The sequence below is a fragment of the Rhipicephalus microplus genome, chromosome 1 (assembly GCF_043290135.1).
Source record: "Rhipicephalus microplus isolate Deutch F79 chromosome 1, USDA_Rmic, whole genome shotgun sequence".
Lineage (NCBI taxonomy): Eukaryota > Metazoa > Arthropoda > Arachnida > Ixodida > Ixodidae > Rhipicephalus > Rhipicephalus microplus.
In genome coordinates, this window is record NC_134700.1 from 173,952,483 (window position 1) to 173,974,069 (window position 21,587).

General features: G+C 44.2%; 1 long non-coding RNA gene and 1 pseudogene across 1 annotated transcript in view; one reads left to right on the forward strand and one right to left on the reverse strand.

The window, feature by feature from the left end:
- Positions 1-12,585, reverse strand: part of LOC142803175 (uncharacterized) — a 140,479-nt gene extending 127,894 nt beyond the window's left edge. Inside the window, exon 1 of the long non-coding RNA XR_012894006.1 lies at positions 12,516-12,585. This is a non-coding gene — a long non-coding RNA (uncharacterized LOC142803175). The remainder of the gene's footprint in view (positions 1-12,515) is intronic.
- The window catches only part of LOC142803171 (5-hydroxytryptamine receptor pseudogene), a 55,479-nt pseudogene that overhangs the window by 23,720 nt on the left and 10,172 nt on the right, over positions 1-21,587 (forward strand).

Here is a 21,587-nt window from a genome sequence, read left to right on the forward strand (position 1 = left end):
GCGCCTGGTCATTGTCTCAATGAGGAACGTTGGCGTGAGACGGCTAGTATTGGACGGGGCGACTTAAGTTATTAATTATAGTTTCCTGTATGGTCACCTGGGTTTATCGTACAAGCAGTGTAAAAACAGTGCAATAACAACAAAACGAGAAGGAAGGCTGAAATAAAATACCAATATTTCAAAAACATTATTGAAAAGCGATATCATAGATAATGTAAACATACCCGCGTATCGCAACACTGAAAGGCGTTAAAACGAGAAGCTGTCACAAGGCGTCGACACTGGACACAGAGAGTAGCCCATTACAGTGACAACTGTGCAATAAGGAACAAGGCATATAAAAAAACACAAAAGACGAGCGCTGACTTACAAGTGCAGTTGATTTCCGAACCAAAACAAAGTATAAATAAAACAGCACGTGAACAAAGATAGCAGGCCAATATTTGCAAAAAAAATCAACATGTGACATCAGCCTACATCACTTTCGGTAGTCACTCACGTGGAACAAATAGTGAACTTGTGTGTCCATCAAAGCAATGGATGGTATGCTCACGCAGTTATTGCCATGTCTCGAAACTTCTGCAGCCTCGGTTATCTCAAGCGTTCATTGAGAACCACATCGCTCCACCACTCGAAATCTTTTAAACAGCGCTGTGCACTCAGGAGTGTCACACAGGCTGCAAATTCTGCGCTTGGCTGTACTTCTTCCTATCCGTTGTCCCTTATTGCGATGTTGTCAGTATAACGGACCACCAAATTGCCCAAAAACTCGCACTCTTAAGATAGACCAATTTGAAAAGATTCGTTTCCGTGCTTCCAGCTAAATGCAGTTCGTGGGAGTGATCTCAGCCTAATTTTTATCTCTTTCCCGCGCTCCCGTTCACAACCATACGTGTTGGGTAACATCTGCAACTCTCTCTCTTTCGCACTTAAGACGATCAATGCGTGACAACACGTACCTTGCACCACCGTTGCATCACTTTTTGTTTTCTCAACTTTGACCTGACCGACGATCACCCTGATCGAGGTCGGCACAATACCGGACCCATGTGTGCGAGATGGCGAGCCACGCATGAAAGAAAAAAAAAAGAAAGGAAAGGGGAACGCATTAGATTGCCTGGGGAAGCTACCGGGGTGCCTAATAGATAGGAGCCTCGCCGAGCCGTAATTGATCGGTTCAAGTAGATTGACGCCTCGCGGGACGGAATTGCCTGCAGCTCCACCGCGATAACCACGGCGTTTCGCTTTTCCTTAGTTATTGGAACAGCATAGGAGAGGTGGGTGGGAGCAGCGTGGCCGTATCTTGCTGTCACGTGTGAGGTATGGGATCAAAGGTTCCATGGTGGCCCCTTAGGCACTGCTACTAACTCATTTTTGTGTCGACGGCTGACGAGTCGTGCAGAAACCTTCGCGGCCTCAGCCACCTGTCGGCTTTTCATATTCACTGCGGTTTTGGTTTTTACTCCATCTCGTTGATCGAACATTTCAGTAATAACGGAGAAAATGTGGCGAACCTAACAAAGATGAAGAACAAACTGATGTCGATAATGAAGTATGAGGACAAGATAGAAAAATAAAAGAGGGGGAGGGGTGGACTGCCACGGAATCGTGTGTAGCTATAGCTGTGCAGTCTTTCTATCTGCGTGCTCCCGTAGCGTGTATCTTGTAAAACAAGCCCGGCCGAACTGAGCAGGAGTATATTTTAATTGGTGAACCTAATCAGCTTTGACCGAGCGAGAGAACCGCGCTGGATGCGCATCGCACTTCCCTCTAACTAAATGAGTCAGTCGCAGATGCCTTCGCATTAAGAAGTTGGAGATAAAGCGGAGAGGATGGTACAGGGGGAAGTGGGTGGCGTATCGTATACAGGTAAGCGCTAGAAGATAACTCAACCGAGCAGCGCCCACCTGTACTTGGCGCGATCAGTGCACCAGTACACGGCGGCGAAGCCCTCACGACTCGCTCGCAGCCTCTGGGAGGCTCTATAGCCACCGCAAAAAAAAAAAAAAAAAAACTATTTGCTCCCGATTCTTGTTTCATTATTCGCACATGTCGTCTTCAGGCTCTCTACGCCCGCTTGTTCTTTTGTTGCACTTTTTGCGAATTTCATCTTCTGTGCCAAATTATTCTCGCCTTTGTTCACCAGCCGTTCCTTTTTCCTATTTACCAGCTCACGTGCTTGAGAAAGATCTTCCGCTGGCTTTGGTGTACCGCCACCGTCTGATCCCAGTGCGGAGCAGGCAAATCCGATGGACGGCCAAGAAAGAAAAACGAAGGGCTCAGCGAATTTCTAATCACTCTGAATTCTGCGCCCTTGCTTGTTGTGAACCTTTTCTCTTTTATATTTTCATTATTTTCCCTGACTAGCTCACCACCCTATGGCAAGATAGAGGCGGTGCCAGATAGCGATGTGGAGCCAGTAATGAGAACACCTGCGGTACGCCGACGAAGCTCACTGGACAGACGAGCTTGAAGCCGAGGAAAAGAATTGATTTTTTTGGTGCGTATCTGGAAGTGGGCGAGGCCAGTGACGCGGCAGAGCGTGTCAGAGACGGCGAAAGTGTATTGGAGCGCAAAGGGTCGGAGAAGGTGGTGGCGGGTCTTCGTGGTACCGGGCTTGCTTGAGCGTATATGTGCGGTCACTCGAAAAACGAAAGAGAATGCTTGTGTGAGTGTGTGTGTGTGTAAGCGTGTAAGGACGCAATGAAGAAAAAGGAAGAGGGAGTATAAAGGCCAGGAATTCCCCAGCGAGTTGGGCTCGCGGTCTCATTTCAAGCTTGAAGCAACGGCGAACATTGAGGTTGGCAGCTTTCGGACTCCAGACGGCGACTTGGGCAGACGTGGTGCTTTTGCTGTCTCGCGTTGGCGGCTCGTAGCCTACACTCGAGGGGTTATTGAGGCCTTCAGAATCTCCACGTTTAGAATTAAGGCGTGCACAAAGAGAAGCCACTGTTTGAGGTTGATGGTCAACAGTGCAGGTGGCGTGGAATGTTAGTGCACGTTTTCTTCACACTTGGCTCTCCTGAGAATGTCAGCTATCGGTGGATCCCGCCGCACTGGTGTTTTGAATTCGGCGTCGTTAATTACCGACTGCTCTATCCTCTCACCAAGTCCTCTTTCGTGGAACTGTGTTTGCTCCCTAGGACTATCTGGCGTGGGATGTTCAACGAACCTGTCTCTACTAGCTCCGTAGAAAAATATGTATGGTAACTAATTACTTCAAAAGCCCTGTGTGCCCGTTATCAGATGCTTTGTTCACACCTCATTTGGTGTTTTGTGGTATGCTTAAGGACAAAAAGCTTCACTGTTCAAACAGTCTAGAGGTACATCCTCTCGCAAAATGTACTTACGAGGTAACCGGCTTAAATGTATGAACTTGTGGACTCTAGATAACGTGCTGTATTACCATTTCGCGAGGTAATGGCAGGTATTTTATAGCATTTAGTACAGGACACTTATGTAAAAAACAGTAAAAGTAGGACGACAGGGCTTCAAAATGCCGGCGCGTTTACTGAACAGAACAGTTGCTGACTGCCACTATCTATCGGCGCTGATGGAACAACATTCGACCAAAATAACTTCACTGCCTATTTGGTGTCAACTTGCTGACGTAATAAACAATTGTCTGGCTTGACGTTCTTTGATGACGTAGGAGCGCTGTAAATAGCCCAATAGATTTGAAGCGGACCGCAAAGTTGTTGCTGGAGATATACACCACTGATGTTATATAGACAGAAGACGTTTTATTTAAGTGCGGGCGTGGGACAATACTGTATAATTGTTTAAAATTCGTAGCAGTCTAGTAGTTCAAAATAAACACCATGTAAACACGTTTCACGCAAACCCTTTAAATGCCTATCATTGTAGAGTCTAAATGATAAAAAAGAGAACATGACGCGAGAATATTGAGGCAAACAGTAAAAGAAAACAGGTCCTGTATTCGCATGTTACACTGCAAATTTTGTCGAAAGACGAGAGTATTGCGTGTGGAGAGAGGGAACAAAACATTTATTTCATGTTCTGCGTAGGAAAATCCGTGAGTGGTATTCTGAAGGCGCTGCGTTAGAGTGCCTCGAGCATGCTGCGGAAGCGAACGAGCGTACAAAGTCACGTCACACGTGAGACACAAGTGCTATCTGGCAGTTATCTTGGAAAACGAAACGCGCGCGCTGTGCACGTCCGCTTAGGAGGTGATAAGGGGTAGAATGCAAAGTGACGGGTAGGTGCCACCACCGTGTCGTCTTAGCGAAGCGTTGGAAACACTTGCCTTTTTGTCCAAGCGTTGCATGCTCAGGGCAACGTGATAAACGCTACAGTTTTTAGAATCACCTATATATTTTTTTCCAGTAGAAGACGCACATACAGATTATATACGTGTTGTTATAGTGGCTTAGATATGCGCAATAATTGCTTTTAATTGACAATCGCACATGTATGAACGCTGAAGGTTGAGCAACATTGGTGGGTGCTGCGGATGGGGTTGGCCGTTTGGGGCAGCGGCTGGTGAAGTTTACCATACCCAGTACTGTTAGAATAGACAAACAGACAAAGCTACAGACAGACAGACCGAATTGTTTGCGTCGAAGTTCCCCAAGAAAGGCTATCGTCTGTAAAAAACTAATGTAGCATACAGACAATTTACCAGCAGTCTAGCACTTATTTCAATGTATGGCCCATTCACAACCAAAATATGCGTAATTCGGCAAGTTTTTTTAGAAATCTTATAGTTCGCCTATACAGACAACTTGCATTTATTACGAACATTTGCCATGCACGTAAATTCAAAGTACCGCTAAAAATAAAAATAAAACATGAACAAACAATATTCTGGGCCACCCTGTAGGGCTAAAACAGCAAGAAGACAATCCATGCTGAGAATGCTGCGTATAGCTCATATCGCGGCACCGTTCACAATCAAATATTGAATCAATGCTCAAGCAGCGCCAGGTGTCGGCCCACAGCTTAGAAGTAAACGCATTACAAGTTTCTTACAAACATTTTCGATGAATATAAATCTCATGGGTCTCGCCAAGTCAAACAAAAACTAAGCAAGAATATTCGTGTTAACATTGAAGGATAGAGGAGGCACGAAAAAGTGTCACGCCTCTCAACCTTGTTGAGGAGAGTAGACTGAACAGCAGAGAGATTATGCGAGTAGCAAAACAGAAGAGGGGAGCAGGTATTTGGAGGCGTCTGTTGAGACACAACAACGGCGTAGGCGAGGAGCCAATGCTTTACGCCAATTTCTGGACAGGACCTTTAAGTGCGGTTCCTTGTCCCAGCTCAATGGCATTCTTACGAGCCACTTCGGAGGGCCATCATGCACTATGCTGAAAGCAGCGCTAGCTGATAACGCCATCCATCAATGCCCGGCTCACCGCCAAGAATGCTATCGGAGACACCCCTGAGAAGATGCGCCGCATTCGCAACACATAATGCTCAAGCATGACTACCGCGTCGAGACAGCGACTCGTGGAGATCAATACGATCGAGACTTCGGTATCCACCCCCTCCCCCCTAACGTTTTCCCTTTCTTTCTGGCCAGTAGACCCGGAAGTATGAATTGAATACGCTTCAGTGTCAGGGTTGCGAACAAAGTGGGAGCCGTGAAAAACAACACCCACTCGTTATGGCGCGATCACCGTAAGCAGTGGCGTGGTCATACGCGCATCGCATGGCATGAATGTCACTTGAAGAGGATGGGCGTTCACTGCCCATTCAGTTTGTTTTGAACGGGAGTTGGGAGAATGTGCGGATGGAGTTGACGGCTGTCAGAGTCTGTTGATATATTGAGCGCTGATGGTCACACTTGTTCACGGAGCGAAGGCGAATGGGCACACAAGGTGATACTCTGGCGAGAAGCCTTCGTTGTTGTACGAGGTTTGTCACCTCTAATAATAGACGTGAAATATAGGCAAGGTTGGTAAGGTTTGTTTCGAAAAAAAAAATAAAGCCCCTACCAATGAGAATATTTGTCAAGCTTCTGTGGTGTTTGCGGTTTAACATCTCCCGCTTATTGTTTCGTTCTTGAAAGAGAAGGAGAACTGAATGGGGGGCAGAGAAACTTTCTACGCTGAGCTAGGAGAAGGTAAAAAAGCATGAAGAAGGAGCACAAAAAATAACTAACATATCAAAAAGGAAAGAGTAGGAGCACGGCACTGCAGTTCCCCCATTACGTCAATGCTATGCAATGACATCAATACAAGCTTAACTGTTTTCCAGTGCGAGGGAAATTCAGGTCAGCGTTTTTTTTTTAACTGTATGATCTGGCAGGTGGCTGCCGTCAAATGCTTCACAAGAACACCTAAACAGCCTCACATAAACACACTTTGCAAGACGACAGAATGATTTTTTCCTCACTAACCATCACTACCAATCCAACAGGCGTTCTCTCCTCCTCATTACTTATTCCTCAACAGCTCGTGTAAATTGTCAGCACTAAGTGCCGAACCCATCAAGCTTTCACTCTTCTCGTCCACGCACTGTTATGAACACTTTAACTGGTTGCATGGCAAAGCAGTGTAAGGAAAAAACATCGTGTATATAGACAATTCGAGAGGATAAGCACTATATAGACGTCACGCGAATAACTGTTTTTGCGTCATGAAGAGCTCCACAAAGACGACAAATGCCAGGACAGAAAAGGGTACTCATTTTGTGTTGTGTGTGTGTGGGGGGGGGGGGGGGGAAGGAGGGCGTTCCTTCGGAACCTGGTGATGCATGGGAAAAGCGGGGCTTTAAAAGATATGGTTAGCATTCATTCCGGCATTGTTTTTGTCTGAACTGTGATTACAAGGTATTCTAAAGCATCCATACATCAATGCTAGGGATATTTTCCCATCAGGGCATTCAAAAAGACGTCTTCTACACGGAATATTTGCGTTTTTTATTGTCAGGGTATTTACTAAGCGGAATTCTAGAACAATACAGTAGCTTTCTAACCACAAGGCTCTTGTGAGTAATTTAAGGCCGATCTGCAAAAACATATCTGTCAAGAATCTCTGGAGGCAACTTCATGCCCTCCTAGGGTATTATGTAATAACACGAATGATTTCCAGGCACAAGGAAATGAAGGCAACTAAAACAAACGCATCGCACTCTTTGTCTGCCACCCATAATCCATTCGCGCTATATTGACATAACATCATACCATCGAATAAGAACCAGCCGATTTTTTTCATCACTCCTAAGAACTATAAAGCATCGGTGGTACACCTACTGGTGAAGGTATGTTTGCTCAACTTGCCCTAGAGACAAGGCGAGAATAAAATTAACATCTTGACGGCACTCGGTAAGGGTGCTAGTGTGCGCATGGTGGAAATTTCGTAGTAAACTTGGTGTCTGAACGCCATGAAAAAGTAAACTTGGTCCATTGTGTGTTCTTTTTTCTCGTTTTCTCCTGCGCTAAATGACTGCCTAGTGACTACAAGCAGGGTTGCAATCAGTTTTCACACCAGGTAAATATTGGTAATATTGTTCACAGTGGTGTTCGAAAGCACGCAGGTGTTGTTTAGCTAGCCATGCCAACGTTAACAAGAAAGCCGGCACCGCGACTATATTCCACCAAGGGGGACTTCTGGGACGAGAGAGAGAGATAAAGATGCAAGGAAAGGCAGGGAGGTTAACCAGACGCACATCCGGTTTGCTACCCTGCACTGGGGAAGACATAAAGGGGAGAAAAGAGGTTGCAGAAAGATGAGAAGGTAGACACAATCACGAGCACACTCAGGGAGCACACATAGTCTACAGGCGGTCGCTCAGGTTTGTTGACTTAAGGTAAAGTAGCAGTGCTTTAGTTGCTTTCTGCGCAACTGAGGCAGATGCCCAAGGTCCTAGTATCTTCTGCACACAAAATGGTAGGGGGTCAAGTCGATTCAAAACCATTCGGAGCTGGCATCGCTGTGTGTCGTAGCAAGCGCAGCTGCACAGGACGTGTTCGATGGTCTCTTCAGCTCCGCAGTAGTCGCATGTAGGAGTGTCTGCCATACCAATGCGAAAGGAGTACACCTTTGTAAATGCAACACCCAACCAAAGGCGGCATAACAGTGTCGCATCGGAGCGGGAAAGTTGTGATGGTAGCTTTAGCTTGAGCGAAGGATCCAGTTCACAAAATTGACACCTTTGGAAGCTGGTAGACGACCAGAACGTGCGTGTGAGATCTCGAGCCAGCAGGTAAAGTTGTCTTGCTGCATCATTCCTTGATAGAGGAATTGGGACTACACGGGTTTCTTCATGGGCTGAGCGAAGTCACTATTAGTTTGAACGAGGTGATCGATGTAAGTTGCTTACGAATCCCAGGTCAGAGGACCTGCTGCTGGTAAGTAGCCACGATTTTATTGGTATATATGGAGTTGTGCTTTGTGACTTTTATGTAAGAAGCTCTTCAATAAGTACAGTATATCAAGTTGCAAGCTTCAAAAGAGGTTCAGGTGATCAAATTGTGCTCATGATGGTAAATGGAGCCGTCATTTACACGATTTTCCTTACAAGAACAACAATAACATATTATGACAACGGACAACAACGCCATTAATAGGAAGATGGTGATAGTGGTAGTGATAGCGAAAACGACTATGACCGTGATGGCATGATGAATGTGGTAGTGTCATTGTGACGGGGCACAAAACAGGTGCACGTAAAGGGTTTTAATGACGTAGTGAAAATGATGCGTTGTCAAATGATGGCCAAAACTGACAACTACTCCAATAATAATCCGTGCAGTTAGAATGAATGTCACACTTTGCCTGAGCTGTTCTGCATGTTTAATTTGTTACAAGATTATTTACGTCAATGTCGACTACTGACTATCACATCAAACGTTTATGGTTTACATCACTATTCTACTGGTTCTCTAAATTCCTGATATTTACTTCGCATCATCTCTAGTTATATCGTGGAAATATTCTCCAATGTGCCACTGTGCACATATTTTCTACAACAGCTCAGCGCAGAAGAATAGCTGCTCAAGGTAATAAATAATAATCTAAGTTTAGAAAAATAGTTCCTACGGATCTTCCAGTTCAGCAAAGCTATATGCAGCACTATGTTGAAGGTTGCTAAGATGTGGAAACTTGTTGTGACAACTTAACACATCCAAATATCATGACATCTCTGTCGCTGACTGAAGAAAGAAGGCTTTGCTACACGGCAGCGATTGCAGTGTTGAGCGAACAAGAAAACAGAAATTATACCTTTATTTTTCTACAAAAAAAAGCGCTGTCACCGAGAAAAGGCCAAACGACCCTAACGACCTTGTAAATATCTTGAAGAAACCTTGTAGTTAGCGTTTCTTTCTGCGATAGCGGTTTGCGGCGTTTACTACTGTGACAACCGAAAGTATGCTTCTGCGTATACATCGCCCAAATAAATTTCGACTCTTTCGCTGATTGGCAAGTTGGTGAAGTGAGATTGCCTTTTATTGCCACAGTGGCCGAGTGAACGTAACGCAGTGGTCGTTATTGATTGCGCAATGATCAGGGTTGGCAACTTGCGTTGTACCGCGTAATAGATCAAATTTAAAAGGAGTGCCCTTCAAAGGTAGGTGCCGCTGCTGTTCATGGACTTTCTGACGTCAAACGGTATATAATCATAAGAGAGGTCTACAATACTACATAAATTTTTTTCACGTTAAAAATTCGGATTAGGGAACTTTTTTTTTGCCCTTTCATACTCCTTTCTTTATTTTTTAGATTTTTTTCTGTTTAGCTGAACCATCGCGGAATTCGGCAACAAAATTTTATGACGACTATAATGTAACTGCTCCTCATAATTTTTAGATAAAAAAAGCTTCAATGCGTGTACATACCATAATTTTTAGTTTTTTTTATGTATATAAAAATGCACGGACATCAGGCACTCAAAATCCCGAGCAAGTGCCCCTTACGGTCATAGATGGAGGTGAAGAGGGAGGGGGACCTGCTCGCTCAGGGAGAAAAAATTCGGCAGCAAAAGAGCCTCTAAGAATAAACAGGCACACACGTGGTTCTAATGAAACGCTTTATTGCATTTCCATTCACTCTCGCTGGGCAAATAAGAGCAGTGAGTGAAACAGCGGTAGCGATGGCAGAAGAAGAAGCCGCATATCTGATATCTCCCGAAGAAGAGAGGGGGCGCCTGCTCGGGTAGAGGCGCTTGCTCAGGATTTAACGGTATGGGAAAATGTTGTTCGTAAATACATGTCAATATGTATGTTCGAATTTATAGAGGGGAATATGTGCACACGTTTCATATGCGTAGACTCGGATACAGAAGTGTGTATAATGTGTATCGTATTTTTTTCTCAGTTTACGCGCATGATGTGTACTTGTTGTCAAGCCAACGGCGCAGGAACCCCGTCAAGTTGCTTTTGTACAGCTATTGGTTCCTTGCTCTCATACTATTTAAATTTATATTTCTTTGAAATAGAAGGAAATGCCAAAAAATCTTGAAACTTGGAACTGAAAAATTCGAATCGCAATAATTCTGTTTCTAGTCGCCTTTGTTTTACCTCCAATGTAGGGCAGCGAACCAGATATTCACAAAAGTAACCTCCATACTGTTCTTTTCTTTGATTCCTTTCTATCAAATAGGTGCCGAGAAAAATGGTATCGCAATAAAATGCGCATCGTAAAATGTCTTCTTTTGAGAGACGCACGTATTCCGGTTTTCTTGTTAAATATATAATAAACTAAAACACGTGTAGAAAGACACGCAAGTGCGAACTTGCTTGTGGTCACCCACATAAACTTTGACGAAGTATTTTTGCACAGCTCTCCTCCCGTACCTGAGACAGGCCTTCAAGTCTTCCCGGCGAGTAGCGAACTTGAAATCTAGGCCCGAAAACGCGGTTCAGTGGTTCGAAAAGAAGCCCGGTGATAAGCACGCTGATGCATAAAACATACAACTCAACTCCGATCTATCGGAAAGAGCACTCGATATATCTACACCGCAGGAAACGCCGGCTCATACAGCATTTCCAGCTGCTTCTGGGAAGGGCCTGTAAACGTCGAGCATTTTATGTTATTATTTTTTTGCGGCTTGCGACGCAGCTCGCGGAGATGCCTTAAGAAATGCTTGAGATGGATGCGCGTTTCATTGATTTAATGCGTTACTCGACCATGGCATGGCATGAATTATTCATCTTGGAGCGGATAAGTTGCCGCATCCATCAAGGTGCGTTTTTTCGATGTTGGAGTGGGCGCCGCGTAGCGTCGATTTTCGCTTCTGTTATCTCCCCGATCTAAATACTGGCCCATTAGACTGACACGGGAGGCGCCTGGGTGCGTAAACAGAGTGAAAAAACCAGAAAATTGCGGTTTATCAAGGCTTTATATCTCTACTTTGCTTGTTGCGCTCATGGTTTGTGTTAAGGTCTACTTAAGTTCGACCTAACGTCGAACTCAGAGCCATCGTGCAGTATTCCAAATGCTTCAGGAAGATGTTTTTAAACACAGGTTTTTGACAGCAAGTAAATCAGTCAAGGAGCCTGGGAAACCTTACGAACGAATGGTGACGACTGCAGTAAACTTTGTGAATGTCACTTCCTGAAATAGCGGCCTCCAAGTATTTTATTTCCTAACTGTTCGACACAGTAATACCATGGACTGTACTAGTTTTTGCGACACTTTATAGAACGACACCCTTAACCAGCTAACTATAGAATGTTATGCGATGGCACAAAATAACCTTGGCTTATCACGATTCCGCTAAGTCAACATTATCAGCTCTACGGAATATCCCCCACGCTTACCTCATTATTATTGTCTCACAGGTGTAATTTTACTATGTTAATATTGTAAGTTGATATGGCAATGGGATGATTGATACGTGAGCGAAAGGAAGCGACGTTGAACATAACCACCAGTTCAGAACTGGGCTAGAGAACAACAATCTCGCTGACACAATGGAAGTGTTTTTAGAGTGAAGAGCTTTCACTTTGATAGTTCAAGTTCCGCATTTCCGTTACTTCTTCTCCTGACATCGAGTTCACCTCGCTTTACACTTGAGTACTTGTGTCTTTCAGATGTCATTGATCATCACATTTAGCTTGGTTTTGAACTTCCTGCACTACACCCAAATGTGTTCGAGACAAAGTGTTCGAGCGAAATGGTGAAGTCTAGCACAAAGCCTCAGACCAGCGAATCAACATTAGCCCTTCGAGATCGCGCCTTTCGAGGGCTGGTGGCCAAAAATAACGGCATATTCGAGCAGCGCTTTGGCATATCTGCTTTATCTGCTTGAACACTTGATAAATGAATCAGATTCTCACCTGATTGATGACGTCTACGTCTTTCGCGAGCGAGACCATTCGAAGCAAGTTGAATAAATCACGTGTCGTGTCTGAAAATAAATCGAAGTGGCACGCTCCATGCTAATGAAGCATCAGCGGCCGCAACGATTAGCCCAGACAAAGCTTGCTGCAAACACGGTGTCAGCCAAATATCTACTAATTGGATCACTACGAACGTGCACATATAGAAGAAAGAAAAGTTTCCAAGCAAACCATCGTCACCTATTAGTGCAGAAACACTGCTTACCTGTAATAAGTGGCGGAAATACACAAAGTAGGCTGTACTCATGTTGGAAGTCGACATCTCAAGGCTGCATAAAAGAAGCAAGAAACAAAAAAATATACTCATGCGAATCAAAAGCGGGGGCATAACCCCAATACTGACGCTTCGAATGGTGGACCGAATTAACAGCGAGCGAGTTGAGTGATTACACCAGTGTTTTTTTTATTTTTTAGTAGTAGTGGTAATTTATTTTATTTATTGAAATGCAAGAAAAAAATGCTTCTGCAAAAGTCTTTTCATGCGCACGACAAAGGCCTCTGCACTTGTAGTTTACTACAGATACGCAATTTTTGTTTTTGCAGTTACAAACAAGCAAAGCATAATACACTTACGTAGTGGAGATATGCAAGTCATACGCATAAAAAGAGACAAAAAATATGCAGGAACAATACTGAATACATCGTATACCATAATGAAACGACACACTATCCGAACACAAGTGAATATGTCACAGCCCAATTGTACCTACGCTTTCTACACAATATAGATTAGCCATGATAACTTATTTCTCTTTTATCAAACTTTTTTCAATTTGTTTTTAAATGTCTTTAAACTGATGTCAAACTGCACGCCATTTTAAAATTCATTACCCATTTGCGTTAATTTGTAATGCAGCGTATGTTTTCCACAACTTGTCCTGGTTCTTGGTAAACTGTTTATGTTTTTTTTTAGCAGGGTAACGTTAGTCATTTCCGTTTTGCTTACACCACTTGTTTTGGTGTACCACTTGAAGCAGTTTAAAATATAATATTTAGTTTGCTTTTAGCACTTCACGTTTATGAAATAGCACTGAAGTGCGCAAATGGTTCCATCTACCCTGGTAATTTTCGTAACAGTGAAACATTTCCTTTCTCGCATTATAAGTTTGTTATATTTTTTCACTGTTGTCGTACCCCATGCTGGTACGCAGTAACAAAGCCTCGAACGTAATAGGGCTTTGTACTTTTTTTCAGCCACAGAGGAATGAGGGAACCAATTCTGTACATGCATCCAACCGTTGCCAAAAGTTTTTAACTAAATGATTATTGTGCACGTTCCAAGTTATGCCTTGACTAAACAGTACCCCAAGAAATTTTTTTATGTTTTTTCTTGTTTTATAGTGTTCCTATCGAAGCTTACCTTCATGTCATATTTGACATACCTATTTACTGGTCGAAATATATTACATCTCCACTTCTTTGCATTCAACTGTAGTTTGTTCGGTTTAAGTCAGTTTAAGAGTGGCGTACTGTATACATTTTTTTCTAGTTCTTTAGAGTGATTTGAGATAAAAAAATCACTTGATGTCGTCTGCATACAATAATAGGCTCTGGTGAGACGGATATACATACGATATTGTCATGTCGCTCCAGGGGGTGTCGACAAGGTTTATTGACGTCTAAGCAACAGGGCTCTAACCAAGCGCGTCGGTTGGGCTTGTTTGCCAGAGTGGGGGCCCACGCGCACTTCTTTCTTCTGTGTCGTGTGAGCCTTCACCTTGGCATACGACCCACTACTAGAGGTAGGTGGCAATATGAATTACATAAAGCAAAACAAGCGAAAGGCCCAGTATAGAGAGAGAGAGAGATAAAGATGCAAGGAAAGCCAGGGAAGTTAACCAGACGCACATCCGGTTTGCTACCCTGCACTGGGGAAGGGATAAAGGGGAGAAAAGAGGTTGCAAAGAGATGAGAAGGTACACACAATCACGAGCACACTCGGGGAGCACACACAGTCTACACGCGGTCACTCAGGTTTGTTGACTTTAGGTAAATTAGCAGTGCTTTACTTGCTTTCTGCGCAACTGAGGCAGAAGCCCAAGGTCCTAGTATCTCAAGCACACAAAATGGTCCGGGGTTAAGTTGATTCAAAATCATCCGGAGCTGGCATCGCTGTGTGTCGTAGCAAGCGCAGCTGCACAGGACGTGTTCGATAGTCTCTTCAGCTCCGCAGTAGTCGCATGTAGGAGTGTCTGCCATACCAATGCGAAAGGAGTACACCTTTGTAAATGCAACACCCAACCAAAGGCGGCATAACAGTGTCGCATCGGAGCGGGTAAGTTGTGATGGTAGCTTTAGCTTGAGCGAAGGATCCAGTTCATAAAATTGACACCTTTGGAAGCTGGTAGACGACCAGAACGTGCGTGTGAGATCTCGAGCCAGCAGGTAAGTTGTCTTGCTGCATCATTCCTTGATAGAGGAATCGGGACTGCACGGTTTCCTTCATGGGCTGAGCGGGCTGCATCATCGGCTAATTGATTTCCGGTAATTTTATGGATTAAGCTACCCTTGCAACTTATGATAATATCGGTTATGTGAAATCAAGTTCATCTATTCAATTACTGCACAACGACCAATAAGAAAAGGCAGAGGTGTAAAACCCAGCTTGGCATGACCTGGTTACATTTTCAAAAAGATAAAATATAGTGCAAGAAAACGATGACGAAAGATTGAAGGTTTTGCTCCAGGCAAACGCTGCACTATTTTAAGACTAACCAACCCGACTGTTACTTTTGAAGGTCGAAAACTAACTGTGCTACTAATTTCGCGTCCATTGGGAGCCGATGGCTAATATGTTCTTGCAGCCGGCAGCACCACTATATATGCTCCTTTTCATGCTTCCATGCACATGCACAACTCGTAAGCCAAGAACATGTGGTAAAATCATGTCATTGGTTTTTTCATTTATGCGGAATGCTATGCTTGTGCTGATCAGCAAGATGCAGACACCGACAGCTCGAAGCGTGTTGCAACTTCTTGACAGCATCACTTCAGTTCTCGTAAGCCTTCAGAATCCTGCTGCTTGAGAACGCAAGCTGCACATTCATGGCTTCACCATCGGCAAGATTTTAGGTGTATGGAACCGCGCATACACGTTAATGCGACGAATGTGCTCAATTGATTAAGACACGGATGTGACTCACCGTCGGTGATGTTAAGCACATAACTGCCGTTTTGTCAACGGCATGAGTGATATTCCTCTTCCTCTCTCTCTCTCTCTAACATTTATTCCCTTACCCCTCCACACCAGGCTACCAGGCTCAATCATAGTTAACCTCCCTGCATTTTTTTCATCCTTATTCTCTCTCTCTCTCTGAATGCTTGACGGTGCCACATAAATGAATAGTTGCTCGTATATAAAGTGTGTTCATAATAAAGAGGTGCGAAATGTTGTAACAGCATGACCTTTAACATAGAGACTCTTGCCGCTAAGACACAACGTAGTGAGACATGTGGGGAATAAAGTAGCAGTCGTTGCCATGAATCAGGGCATGTGAGGGTGACCGCATGCGCAGGAGAGAGCAGATGTTCATATAAAGAGCACCGCAAAATTGATGCGAGAGCGCATGGGAGGAATGGTGGCGTTCGCATCTCAAAGTTTGACGATTAAGCGATGCGTTATGTTGTCGTAAGCTTTATAACGCATAGCTTAATCGTCAAACTTCGCGACAGAGTTCCACAAAAACACTTCATCGGATTCACTGCATCACATCGAAAGCAGCTGGAGCTCGTACACATGTAGCTCGACAGCTAGTCCACACAGTTCTGCAGCCAAGAATTTTATTCCAGGCGCAATTTTAACGGTTAACTTTAGCCCAGTTGGCACAGTTTGAGACTATTAACTGTGATGCTATGCGCGCAATACCAGCGTTACCTCGCATCACTCCCATGCCAACTTTACAGGAGCACGCCCAGCTTAACACAATCGCAGAGCTGGTTACGCGAAGAGAAAAACTCGTGAAATCAAAAGGCAACTTATACCGGTTGTTGCTGCGTTGCATGCTCACTTTCAACATGGCTCTCGCATTGACAACCAGCCCGAGTCTATGCCTCCCTGAGAATTCACAACCATCACATCTAATAAAACAACAAAGTTACGGCGCTCCCAAACACCATCTACAATTGGCGAACGCTCCATCATCGAGGCCCCATGCGCTAACACCTGCAAACTATACACAGATGCTGCTATTCTACAAGACGGCGGAAAGACATCATTTCTGAGTAGTATACGCATACTTTTGTCGGAGGCAACCAGCGTTATCTATCTACGGAAGCCACTCCTCTTGTGATAGAGCTTCAACCTATCCACGACGCAATCCAGGATGCTACCTCCAAGCTGCCCACAATTAGGCAGATGGACGTATACACTGATTTCTTAGGAGCTATTAAGGAGCTCAAGAAAGTACTCAAGGCAATGGAGATCTGCGAAGCGATTCATAAGCGGAACCATAATACGGCTACTTGCGTAAAAGTACATTGGATTCAAGGCCATGCTGCGAACCCACACAACATTGCTGCTGACCAGCAGGCGCACTGCCCTCCAGACATAGACTTTCCAGCCATTCCCCTTTCACCTCAGCCCCTAAACTTACTCCATACCCGTAAATATGTTCTCCGGCAGGATACACGTGCTCTCATTCCACTGTGTGTCTGCTCTCTCCCCCCTCACCTTTCTAGAGAAGAGGAAGTTGTGCTTAGGAGGCTTCGGGCAGGGGTGGCCCTTACACCGGCCGTTATATCGTCATGAAACTGGTCACCTTTACGAGTTGGTGATACGTGCTCGTATTGTCCCACTCCTGCAATGCAAGCAGATATATACCACCTTTTACGGACATGTAAAGGGTTGCAGCCAGAACGCTCCCGTCACCTCGCTCAAGCCGGCCTTCACCACAGCGACACAGCCAATTACAACCGCTGGATACATGAAAACAGATTCCACAAGACAATACTTCACTTCATACACAACACCGGCCTAACAGCACACATTTACCACAAAAATATTATGCCTCAAAGGCAAGTCTTCGACGCAAGAAAAAAAGAAAGCGATGCGTTATCCCATTTCTCGAAGCAAAAGGTGTTAAACCGGCCGTAATTTAGCGCATTTGACCACCTTGCGTCTAATTGACTGAAAAAAAGCATCTAAAAGCAAAACGCTTAACTCGGACGGCTATCTCAAAAACGTTGTGAAAGACTGGGGCTCTTCTCGGCCGCGAAAATTATGGGAACAAGGCATCCTTCAGATGATTCATCACTCAGATCGTTGCATGCTATCGGGTACCATAGTGTGAACTTTAGATAAAGTTTTCATTTACAGCTGCAGTGTCATCTGGTACATTTTCATTTGAACAGCCCTTGTATTAGAAAACACCCTCAAACGATCTATGATGAGGGGTTGCTTATGGCCGCGGTCGAGTGGTGGTTCCACATGGACGCTGTCTTGTGCTGTATTGTGTCGCGTACCTATACTTTAATATTAATATTTGTGTTTCGACGCCCCAAAACACCGACAATATTATGAGGAATTCCGCATCGGAAAGCTTCAGAAATTCAGGCCAGCTGGGTTTCTTTAAAATACACTGAAATCTAGCAGTAATCTGGCAGTAATCATTCTGCCTTCATTGAAATCCAACTGCAGCAGTCAGGATCAAACTCGTGAACTTCGGAACAGCAGCAGGGCACAGTAGTCACCGCACCACCGTGGTGGGCTTGTACTTGCTGATTGTACGTTCACTTCATGGTATTTTTGCGGTGCTACATGAACAGAAGGTGTGCGAAGATCCTGTTTTCATTTTTAGGGTCTTGAACTAATTGTAACGTCTGTTTTTTTTTTATCCCTGTGGTCGGCTGGGGTGCTTACTCAAGAAAATTCGACAAGTTTTAGCGTTCTGGACACCTGTATTTTACGGATATTTGCATAGCTCTAATTTGTTTCAGAATAAAACAACAGCAAACTACTGTCATGCTTACCTTACTATTGCTACCTGTGATACAGTAGTGCGGTGACACAAGCTTTTTGTGTGTGTGTGTTGCCACACAAATGCGCACTCAATCTTGGCTATCGCAAAAATATTTTCTCTCCAGTGCAGCAGTGCCTTATCTTTGTTCACTTCATCAAACATCCGTCGGCGAAAACAAACCAAAATTGTTTCGTCGGGGGGGGGGGGGGGGAGAAACACAGTGTTTCCCATTGAACAGCGTCGGAAGGGACTTCGGAAGCGAGAGGGAAACAAGAATAAAATCCGTTTGGCTTATTTCGATTTCGAAGAAACATCGTTTTGTCCTTCGTTTCTTGTTTTTGTCGTAACTGTTGTTGCGTACCCGCTTCGCAGTGTGCGAGAACGCCGGGAGCAGAACGCGGCCGGCACACTCCAGAGACACAGTAAATAGTGGCCCGGCGCCCAAGATAGCTATTTTTCCGGCACTGTGAGCATGGCCAGTCGGAGGCTCACCCTCCGTTTTCTGTCTCGCTCGAAGCAGAACAATTGTATATAGAGGAAACAGTGAGCTTCAGAGGACAACACAACACAAAAACAACAAACTTCTATGTTATTTCAAAAAAAAAAGTGGGAAACAGAGAAACGATTTGTTCTAGCTCGTGAAGTGGCCTCATGTTTACGTTTGCCCTGGACCGTTTGTTGCGGCAAAATAAAGCGCATCACCTAAAAACAAATACCATGCTTATATGATGGGACGCATCTATTCCTAAACAATTTGTTCGAGGCCATTTGTTCAATATTTAATTTGAAAATAGAATTTTCGTTAATTGGGCTTAACTGAGAGTATATTTCTTTATGTCTTCGCAGTATGACCTATAGGTGTAACGCCTTGACCAAAGCCATCCGATGGACCTATTGAATTGTTGAGCTCTCGGAGCTATTCCAAGGACTTTAAGGTTACTGTTTTTTTTTTCATGACGACACTAAACGACAAAATGAGTACGTATAAAGTTTGGTTTCATTTTTGTGAACCGAAATGCAGGTTATGGCTGAAGGACAAAGACCTTTTATTAGGTACTTTAATGGCTTATTTTTCGCTGCACAAAATCAGCGCTCGTACATCATGCTGACTTTATCAAGGTATAAAGTGTTCTTATCTTACCATCAGAGATAATTTCTACAGCCTTTTCTTGCAAAATTGTTGCAACTTTTTACGTATGAATGACCCGCAAGATACTAATAAATTTGAGATTTATATTAGACTGATACATTTAGATTGGTTATCAAGGTAGCAGCACTAACAAGGTTTGTGTACATATACACCTTTCTGAAAGCGTTAGAAATAGTTTCGGTCTTTGTGCCATGAATGCGTCAATATAGGCTTGTTTAAGCTCGTGCCATAAGTAGCAAGTATGATATCGTGTTTTGATGCTTCAACTACTGTGATTAGGCAATGTATTGTGCCCCTGTCCTCACACATTACTCCTGCTGAAATCTATAGGGGCTTTGTAAATAAATAATTAAATAGGTAAAATGAATAAATATGTAAACATACCAGTTCTGCGCACAAACGAAGCTTGATGTGCGCAATACGAGTCCGGATTGAACGTTCTTCACGCTAAGCATACCTTGTGATCCTTAATAGGGTATTTCTTATCCAACCCTGAAAATAGCAACCGATTACCCTGTGGCTTCACTACGTCTTTTTGAGAAAGCTTGCAGGACTCTGACATCATTTCAACTTTGTATCATTGTCCTCTTCTTGATATGTGATGTTTAGCGTTCCAAAAGCACCATCAGATTATGAGAGATGCTGTAGTGGGGGGCTCCGGAAATTTCGACCACCTGGTGTTCTTTATCTTTAACGTGCACTCAAACCTCAGCACACGTGCTTACAGCAGTCTCGCTTTCATCGAAAATGCAGCCGAGTACCTTAGCCACTATAGACTACCACGGTGGGGTGGTTGTCCTCTTCTAATAAATGAATGAATGTATCATCAAATCGAAGCATTACTGCCCCATTTATAGGAGTGCCTTGGGTATGTCCCCATCCTACACACGGAGGACTCGAAGCATGAGATCATTGTTGTTTACTTGTCTCCGCCTCGGCTTTTTTCTTCTTTTAGGTGTTTCAGTGGACAAACTACGTTATTAACGTTAGTTAATGCAATTTGGATATGTTCTAAACGTAGGGGCATGAAATATGTATACAATTTTTCATGCACTGAAGGATATGTTGCTATAGGAGGCTTCAGGTGCAGGCGACCATTAGAACGGCTGTCAATTAACGCAATAGCGCTAGAGAGCTCGTGTCGCAGAAATTGCGCCAGCGGTGTCGGCACCATTGGTTGTGAGCTAAAAATCGAGAAAGAAGCAAATAAAATAAACCATAACATTCTTGGTACCATTGAAGATCGAACCCGGGCCATTCGTCTGGCAAATGAGGTGCCCTACCACTGAGGCACAATATTACTAGCAGCTACTTTGGGGAAAAAACACTATACAGAAATGCCACGTAATGGAAGGAGTCTCATTAACACATTTTGTTCTACAGGTGGCACGACAAAACGAGCCCATACAGCGATATGTAGGTGCATTTAAAAAGCCATCAAATTTCGTCGAAAAAGGCCGAGATAGTGCAACCATCGCGGCTAAGAACTCGCAGGAACTTTCAAAACTTCTCTAAAAATAAACAACTATCTCCATCTAGCGGAAAACATCTAATTCATTTCCAGAGGCGTTCATCAAGAAAACAGCAAACGCTAAATAACGCGCTGCCTCCTATGAACAATAGTGAGACTCTTTACAGCCTCCGAGATGGCGAGCACACGGTGTGTATCTTGGAGGCCATGTGACTCTTGCTTAAGATCAAAAACCGGTGTGTACCAGTCGCACGCTCACCCACTTGTGTGTGTGTGTGTGTGTGTGTGTGTGTATAGGTGTGTGTGTGTGTGCGTGTGCGTGTGTGCGTGTGTGTGTGTGTGTGTGTGTGTGTGTGTGTGTGTGTGTGTGTGTGTGTGTGTGTGTGTGTGTGTGTGTGTGTGTGTGTGTGTGTGTGTGGATTTCGCTATCGCGTTCAACTCTTCAAAACGAAGCTAAAGGGTCCCCCATTTTTTATTTGTTACATTGATACTCAACAAAAAGAGCTAGAGGAGTAGCTAGAGGAGTAAAAAATGAAGGCAGCTTCGCCCTACGGGCAAGCGGAGTTGGGCCGCCCCGCCGCGGTAGTCTAGTGGCTAAGGTACTCGGCTAATGACCCGCAGGTCGCGGGTTCGAATCCCGGCTGCGGTGGCTGCATTTCCGATGGAGGCGGAAATGTTGTAGGCCCGTGTGCTCAGATT